This window comes from Belonocnema kinseyi, chromosome 8 (genome assembly GCF_010883055.1).
Source record: "Belonocnema kinseyi isolate 2016_QV_RU_SX_M_011 chromosome 8, B_treatae_v1, whole genome shotgun sequence".
In the NCBI taxonomy this organism is placed as follows: Eukaryota; Metazoa; Arthropoda; class Insecta; order Hymenoptera; family Cynipidae; genus Belonocnema; species Belonocnema kinseyi.
This window is the reverse complement of record NC_046664.1, coordinates 135,767,210-135,773,658: the sequence shown is the minus strand read 5'-3', so window position 1 is coordinate 135,773,658 and position 6,449 is coordinate 135,767,210.

The following is a 6,449-nucleotide window of genomic DNA, read 5'->3' as shown; positions in this document are numbered from 1 at the left end:
TATCTTGTCAAATGAGTATTTAAATTATATGTACACATATTTTAAATTTTGTAAACTTAGCTAGAAAGGTTATTAATAAATTATATGCAGATAAATGCAGTTTTGAATTACAATCTATTACTTTAAATTGTGACACACATTAATTATTTACTTGTACGCTATATGATGGAACATTGAATATGATTTGCATAATATAAATCAATTTATTTTGAAAGTACCTCTGTTTCAATTAAGTAATTTTTCGCAATTATGCTGGTTTTCTGAGATGAATATTTGCATTTAATTTCTAAAATTATATGTAAAAATGTTTCAATTTTTGTCCATTAAATTAATATTAAGTCTCTAAGAAACTAAATTTTTATAAATTAAATGCATTTTTTTTAAAGATGTAGAATAAAAGTTATTTCAATTTTTGAATGAAAATTATAATTCAATTCCTTTTGTTTTTAACAGATTAATTATTAAGCACATGCATCGAGAATTAACTTGAAGGTTGTGTAATTAAATATTCGATATAGTTTGTATAATTAAAGCTTATTTATGTTTAAAATACCCATATTTCAGTCATATCATTTTCCAAATGTTTCGGATGTTACGAAATGATTCTCTGAATACAATTTAAAAAATTATGTGACCATATTTTTCAATGTTTTCTGGAATTAGTTTAAAAGTTTATTATTAATTTCAAGTGTCATAAAAATAAAAAGTGAAATTTAATAGAATGATCTAAGGAATCTCATTATTGATGCTTTTATGTTCTAAACTGATAAATTCATAATTATAAGATGTATACTTTTTTAACAATATTAAATTACGTAGGGATTACATTTGAGCTGAGTTTCTTTTGAGATCAAATAGCTTCATTATAATCAGTTATGATTATATAATGTGTTTTCACGTTTTCGAATGTGTGAAATCGTTATCTGAAATCAAATTTTAAAACGATATATCTACACACTTTAATTGTTTTCTAAAATTTGTATAAAAGTTTATTATTGACTTAAACTTTAAGTACGAAATAAAAAAAAATTAAAAGTATAAGGTCAAAATTATCCGAATATTTCAGTTAAAATAATTTTTTAATGATTTTTATGTTTTGAAATGATTAAATAATCGATAATTGATTATATTAATTCTTAAATTTTCTGGAATAATTGCAAAAGACAATCATTATTAAATCGAAACGCTAAAAAATAAAGGTTTGAATTGGAAAAAATATAAAAATAATTTTATTGTTTCAATGAAAATAATTACATTTAATAAATACATACATTAAAAATAATACATTTTTTTCACACTATTAATTTACATGAAGATGAAATTTTAATTTGTTAAATTCAGTACATACATCGATAAACTAGTTGCAGATTGTGTCATTGAATATTTGCCATATAATGTATAACAAAAGTTTACAAATGTTCAAAATACATGTATTTGAATTAAATCATTTTTGTGTATTTTTGTTATGTTGTGAAATTAGTATCTGAATTCTGATTTCTGATTTCTGATTATGATTAAATTTTAATTTTTGTTTGCATATTGGATCTGAGTTGTATTATAGAAGCTTATTGACATTTAATCTGTTCCTATTAAAATTATATAATGTTTTAAACTGTTTATCATACTGTGAAATAAATTTCTGAATTAAATCTTCAAAATAACACAGGCCCACAAAAAGAAAAAAAGTATCCTGAGCACATCACCAGAAATATGTTTCAGGGGATATGGTTTTTCATGCGTTGCGACAGTTTCCAAAGCCTTGCAAGGATTAAAATTCCGTGGGAAAATATGAAGCTATGGTTTTTTATGTATTTCAATCCGTAGTAATCAAATTTGTACTCAGATCATTTTTCACTTTTTAGTTTTTCGGATTTAGCGACGAAAAATACATAAGAATACACCTGTCAGGTGATCTGCTCAGGATACTTTTTTCTTTTTGTGGGCCTGTGTTATCTGAATTAAATGTTCAAAATTATATGTACATGTACTTCATTTTGTACAAAAACAATAATTAAAAGTAATGGATAAGTAAGATTTTCAGGAAGAAAAATAGTTGAAAATATATATAAATGAAAAATAAATTGATTATTTCAGTGAAAAAAGTTATTTTAGGATTTTCATCTTAGGAAACTTTTAATTAATTAATAGCTGATAATTTTCTTCTCACTTTCTTCATATTTCTTTGAATTAGTTACAAAGGTTATTAATAAATTAGACGTATAGAAATACTGTTTCAAAATTCAAAGGAGATTATACACATAATGTAAACATTATTTGAATTTTATGATGAAAATAATTGTTACATGCTTTTTTATTTTGTGAACTGATTAATTAATTATGAACTGATTCTATTAAAACTGACATTTTCTGGAATTTTGTTTAAAAGTTCAAGAATAAATAAAAATTTCAAAAATAAAAGTTCAAATATAAAAAAACATATAAAATTAAAGTTATTTGAATCTTTTATAACAGAATTATATTTTAATGGTAAGTATGTTTTATTTGATCTCTGAAATTAGTATCAAAAGTTACCAATAAAAAAATATTTCAAAAATGAATATAAAATTTTAAAAAATGTCGAGTACAAATTATTTCCATGTTTGAATGAAAATTATTGTTTAATGCTTTTTATGTTACCATTCATGAAAAGATCAAATAATTGTTAGCTGACTAATTTTTTCACAACATTGAAGTAGATAAAGAATTGATTTTAACTTTCTTTTATTTTTTTAAATTAAGTATTTTATGTTGTGAAATTTTTTTTCTTAACATTTTGCTACCTCACTATAATTCCTGAATTTGGTTGAAAATTGGTTAAAAAAAATATGGATGACTTTAAAACAATTATTTCCATTTTTTAGGATTTAATGAAAATTTAGATAAACTCAATTTTGTAGGGCGTCAAGAGAATTAAAAATATATAGTTAAGATTCATAGGAAAATGTGAAGCAATTTTTTACTAATGAGTTCTCAGAGCACATTGAGAAATATCACAAAAAGGTTTTAAATTATTTCATAAAATTAAAAAAAAAGAGATTAAAAGTTTTAGAACAACATCCTGTCATATATAATTTTATAAAAAATTTTAGTAAATTTAAGAGATATTTAGAAGTTTTGAAGCGATTCAAAAACAATGCAAACTTATAAGATATTTTAGGACTTTTATAAAAATTCAGGGTGATAAACAAAATTCTTGAGGTTCCTCAAACAATTTTTTTTCGATTTTTAAATTTGAAAAATGATTTTTAGTAGACAATTCAAAAAGATTTCATAACATCAAATATTTGCTTAAATTTCGAAAAAGAGTAGAATATTTTAAGCAAAAGGTTTCAATTTTATAACGTTGCCAAATAAAAAATAAATTACATCATAAAATTTCATAAATATTGCGAAGATTCAAGGAGAATAAATCAGATTTTTAAACTGCAGAAGAAGTAAAAAAATGCAGATTTATGTGAAAGTTTTTGAAGAAAAAGAAACCCAGACGTAAGAATCGCAAACGTCTGGATACTGATGTTTTTGTTTGAAGAAATTTTTCATTGGCATTAGGATCTTATGAGAATACCAAAAATCACAAAAACGTCGCACAGAGACACACACTTGAAGTTTGAGATGAAGTTAATGGAAAGAAATAAAAAATCAACGATTGACAATTTTTATAAAACAAAATTTCTGTGAATATAAAAAGGATAGTTTTCGACGTAAAGAAAATGAGAGACATCCGCTGCGTTTTAAATCACGAAAAAACTGAAAAAGTATTCATAGAGGTCCTTCACTTTTACAATTTACGGGGTGAGAAGGAATGGTGCTTTAATTTTAAAAAGGGCTGTGGTCGTAATTCTACCTAAAAATTTAGATGAACGATTGCCGGTTCCCTTTAGGAGGCGACCAATCTAGTAACCACGTGTTCTCAAAATTTGTTTCGCTTTACAACAGGATAGTATATTTTTGAAAGTTTTTCCACGTCGGTTCTTTAATTGACAGCATTCTCATTACCAACAATATGACAAATATAAACAATATCGCTATTTGCCGATTCATGTAATTTATTTTTAGTGGGCCTCAGGCTCGACGTAAAGTCTCTTTTGTTTTTAAACGCCGTAGTTATGTCATAACACCCGAGAACTCTCGCAATTCCCTCAGATAGAACTTCAACATATGAAATGCTAATAAAAGATCTAATTTACGCGTTTTAAACTATTTAGTCAACTCTACGTTGTTCATTTTGGGCCAAGATATGTATTCTGAAATTTATATTATCTTTAACCAATTTTTCCGGGTAAAAGATGTCGCGAAGTGTGTCTTCCACTAATCGCAAATTTTCTTGATGATATTGTTTATCCGAAAGAAGAATGACTCAGTCAACCATTTTAAAAAGTATACTTTTTTGTACATTTGCCGGTGATTTGAATCAAAATTTAGGCATCTACCAGACCATGTGTGTGTGTGTGCGGTACCAATTACACTTTATTTCTTGAACGTCATTCCTGTGAAGAGTTACATCCATAAAGTTTATCGCCCTATTTTGTTCCTTCTCTAACGTGAATTATTCTCATAATCATTTGAATGATTTGAGAAGAGCAAATTTGAAGAGCTACTAGTATGTCGTCGACATGAAGGACATACAACGGTACTTGAAAACCAATTTTCGGTAAAATACCCGTTTCCAGGTCGTCCATAACTAAATCTTCTAAAATCGGCGAAAGGGGAGAGCCCATTAGTAGTCCTCTTTTTTGAAAATAAGTTTGGTTTTTGAAATTAAAATCTGTACTATTTAGACATAATCGAAGTCCTTCCTCAAAATGTGTCCCTGGAATTTTTGTTTGTTCGCGAATTTGATTCCACCTACTACGAACCGCCTCGACTGCCTTTTTTTCGGTACATTTGTAAAAAGGGAAACCAAGTCTAATCACGCGAAGACATCATTATCCGGGATCCTAAAGTTCCTCATTTTCTTCAATAATCGAAGCTGTTAAGCACTCTCGATTTAGGAGCTTCAATATTATTTGCAATAATATTTTTGGTTAATGTTGCTAATTGGTAAGTAGTACAACCTACATAAGAAACGATTAGCCTAAGTGGGGCACCTGTCTTGTGAATTTTTGGAAGGCCATATAATCTCGAAGGGTTAGCGTGATAAACTTTTAATTGTTTCGCGGTAAGTTCATTAAGATATTTTTTCGATTTCCATTTATTAATTAGTTTTGTGACTACCCTTGCAATTTTTTTGCTTGTATTCTTACTTCTTTTAACGTAATTTTCCCGATCTTCTAATAATGCACTAACTTTCGCGTTATAATCTTCTCTTTTTATGGCGACGGTAGTATGACCCTCGTCCGCATTAACAAAAATAATCTGAGGTTTTTCTTTTGCAAATTTTTCCGCTGTCTGATTTCTTTCCAGGATTGTATGATTCTTGACTTTACGGCGCAGCCCGAATTCATAACCCGAGATATATTACTTTCGATATTCAGTCTGGCGCGATCCTAATCTACCTCTCGTATTTTGTTGCTATTAGACTAAACACTGGCTATTAGATCGTACACCGGTGTTTGATTTTTTCTATTTTCACGCCATACTTTTTCCTAGACTAGCAACTTCAGCAATATTTTCTGGTAAAGCAGTATCCGATAGATTATTGAACCACTTATCGTTCAGTCTGGTGTTGTGAAATCTGTTTCTATCAGTTTGAGCATCATTAATCAAATCATCAATTTTTCTTGGCACTTAAATTTGTGTTCTTCAAATAACATTGAAATTTTTAAATTCTGAGAGTCGTAAAAATTGTTAATCACATCAATCGGTGGCATCGAAGATATTTTAATTTGCAAGAACTGAATGTAATTATTTAATTGTCGCGTTGATTTGCACACATCATTAATTATTATGTTCATGGTGGACCTATGGAATCTGTCAGTTAAACGTGAAAATTGTCCCCTACAATTATTGCTTTAAAATCCAACGATCTTGTATGTCAGTAGCCATGAAATGAGAACCACGAATATCCCGTTCAACTCTCGAGCGCGAGTCATCAACTCAAGTTTCCGTAAGCAATTTGAGTGAAGGCCGAACGGCACGATTTGAAAGAATATTCGAGGTTCGAATCGACGAGTTTGCTTTTCTCAGGATGAATCATCCTATTGTTTGGATTTCCGCCCCAAAGCCATTAGCCGGTTAGACGGTCCCGTACGGCCTTGAATCCATGGTCTGCCGGAAATGTTTTCATCGAACGAAAACTTTATGGTAGGTCGGAGACACGTACTCCAGCCGCCTTCTCCTCTATTCAACGCGCACTTTTCACTTTCCACTGGTATCTTCTCTCCTTTTCTCTTCCCTCTCTTTCTAGTGGCTGGAGGAAGCCGGCCGGGACTCTCAACCGAGCCGGTATGACGAACGTTTTGCCAAACACTAAATTGTTTGTCAAAGCGTTCGTAAATAAACAATGTAAC